Genomic DNA, 3109 nt, shown 5'->3' on the forward strand with positions numbered 1-3109 from the left:
TCTTTGTGTCTTGTGTGCATTTTTCAAGGAGAGAGAATTACTCTACAGCTGTTGCAAAGAAGGCCAAAAGCAGGGAAAAAGTAGCAGAGTTGGTGATCTGTGGTAGTTTCTAGAGTTCACTAAAAACATGTTTTGGGAAAGAAAAAACCCCACATTTAGCACCTTGGAAACAGAAGATATGTTCTAAAGTGTTTTGTACCATTAGATTTCATTTTAATAGCGTATTTGACTCTATAATATGAAAAATAAGTTGCTAATTGTTGGTTCCACTCTCTTTAATATAAATCTAACATACTAACTGGCTGAAAGCTGATTTTTCCTTTAAGACAGGCAGGAAAAGGGATGTGTAATTCCTTAGTTGTAGCTGTGTCAGTACAGGATCCATCTGACTCAAAACAGTTGAGCATTCAGGCTGATTCATGCTCACTCATGAATGCAGATTTTCCATACAGTCAGTAAATACTGCTGCTCTTTGCCCCTGAATACTTGTTTTTATTGTATGTAGAAAATGCTTCTGGTTCCCACAGTATCCCTAGATGTTTTGTATATATATCCAGAATTTGCTGCAAGTCCAGTGTACAGGTATAAAAATGCACAAGTTAGTATTAAACTAGCGGCTTGCGTGCTGTTAGTAATGTGCCCTGTGGGGGTGGGAGACCTCTTAAAGGCTAATTTGCTGTGCTGTGACACGGTGTCTGCATGCCTACACAGCTGCGACTGCACAAACGCACCTTTAGATGTGCCATACGATCAACTATGGCCCGATCTGTCATTCATGCTTTCTGAAGTTGCAGAGTTAACCAGCCTAACGTCAGTTTACTAACTTGCTGTGGTAAAAGCTGTAGAGCAGATTAGTTTGTACCATTTTACAATCTTACAGATTATTGTTAATGATTTTAATTCTTTGAACGTTGGTATAAATGTGACTAATGGGGATTTCTATGACGTGTAGCTCTGTAGAATTGAAGAGGCAAAACTGTTCAACACAGCAAAGCCAGTGTTAGTTTTCTCTACATCTGTCCCTCTGTGGAAGGTCCTGAGGTAATGTGAAACTAGAAATATATTAGATAAGAGGGAGAGAATGGTGCCTAATGGAAGCAGCGAGAGATTTGGTACAGTAGCATTTTCTCACATGTGCTCTCTCTACTCGAACTGGAGGTGGAGTGCTAAATACCAGATAATGATGTGAATGCTGTTAAATTTGCTTTAATACAGGATCAAAGTTAATGGTTTAGTTGTAACAAAGATATTTAACCATAGATAACATATTCAGTGATATTCAGACAAAACGTAATTGTGACCCTTCCTAGAAGTGTTTCAAGTAATCTGAGTCATCGATTCAGTCATGTTTATCATTTTAATACAGCATGTACAGGAAAATGTTACTGCGTTTCTGGAGTATTGCACCAGATCTCCATCTGGTATCTCTAACTTTAGCCTTTTGAAGAAGTATTTATACAAATAATGTACTTATTTATATTCAATATTTCTTTCTGTAAGCAATTGAACCTTGCAGTAGTTTTAACCTCTTAAACATTACACCCATTTTACACATAGTGGTAAGGTAGTGACTAAGTTCATTGTGTCCATCTCATGAGAACTCTGGGTGATTGAGATTGCATCTGGGATCTGGCCAGGGAACGTGCTCTCTTCACTAAGTTCAACGTCTGAAATTGAGGAAAGGAGCAAAGTAGATGAAAAGAATTGTTTTTCTGCTCAGCCTTCATCAGTAAAAAAAAGAAAATAAAAAAAAAATTATTACTAGTACATGAACGGGTATAGTTTGTGTCAGCAGGAGCTGCTGTACAAACAATAATTTGCTTGCCAGTCTCTGGCTTCAGCGTTGTTCTGCTAGTGGCGAGCACACGCACTCCGTGCTGCATCAACTCCCAGGTGAAAACCTGTCCCAGCTGTACGGGCTGAAAATGTCTTGGTTTGTTTTCCAGCGTGAAGAACAAAAAGTTGCAGTTGTCATTTGGGTTTCTGATTTCTTCTTCTGTGGGTCCTGGAGTCACTGCACTAGGGGATGTGTGTTTACAGTAAAGATTGCTCTGACATCAGCCCAAATTTGCTGACGGGGTGTGCAGAAGTCATGAGTGTTTTCTTTTGTTTTTGATTTTGTCAGCTGAAGAGGGTTAACTACATCAAGCAACTGTCTGCAAGAGCAAGGGAACCGAAACCTGGTAACGAGCGTGAACTTCATTCATACACCCTTCGTTGATGTGCTAGGCTGTCCCTGAGGTTTTCAGACGACGCTGACCTTGTCCTGCGAGGGTTACTTCTCCTTTGCAGACTTGGCCCCTGACCCGTGTTCGTATTTGAGCGCTCTGATTTCAGTTTTTAAGGTCGTTTGCCCGTCCAATCCAGCTGAAAAGGTCAGACTGGTTTCGCGCTCCTCTGCGCTGCGGCGGGGCGATGCAGCCCGTGGTTGCCCGGCTGGCTCTGCCGGCGGCCGGCCGCGAGCGCCAGGCGGTGACGTGCCCCGGCTTCCGCCACCGAGGCCCGGGCCCCGCTGCCCTGCGGCGCCGGCCTGCGCGGCCCTCGGCGGGCTGCAGGGGGCGCTGCGCGCCAAGGCTGCCGGCGCGGGGCCCCGCCCCCTCCCGCGTGCCGCCGGCGGGCCGCGCCGGGGCCGGTGCGGGGGCGGCCGTGCCGGCACCAGCGGCCCCGGCTGAGGGCCGGCTGTCGGCAGGCGGTTCATGTGCGCAGGCTGTCCCAGGAGCCCTTCCCACATAAAGCAGTATCTCTTGCAAAGTTTCAGATACTTTCGTTTTATGAAAAATTTATGGCACAAATTTTTTGACCACTTAGGGGAAACTAAGGCTTAGAATGAAGTTATTTACAGTCAAGAATTGTTCTCTTGTTGTTACTTTAAATGGAACTTGACATTTTTTCTTTCAGACTTTTCACTTGTGTGAGATGCAAGTCCTTTTCATGACACAGGTTCGTAAGCTCCTCTTGAGCGAAGATCAGCAAAGGACAGCTGATATGAATAAATAAATACCCTTGTATCGGAGCTCTGGGTAAACTAAGTAGAAATCAATCACTTCCTTTTTTTGGTGCGTGAGCAACTTCATTCTGGGAGGTCACAAAAGGTACAATAGAGTATATT

This window comes from Calonectris borealis, chromosome 15, assembly GCF_964195595.1.
Source record: "Calonectris borealis chromosome 15, bCalBor7.hap1.2, whole genome shotgun sequence".
In the NCBI taxonomy this organism is placed as follows: Eukaryota; Metazoa; Chordata; class Aves; order Procellariiformes; family Procellariidae; genus Calonectris; species Calonectris borealis.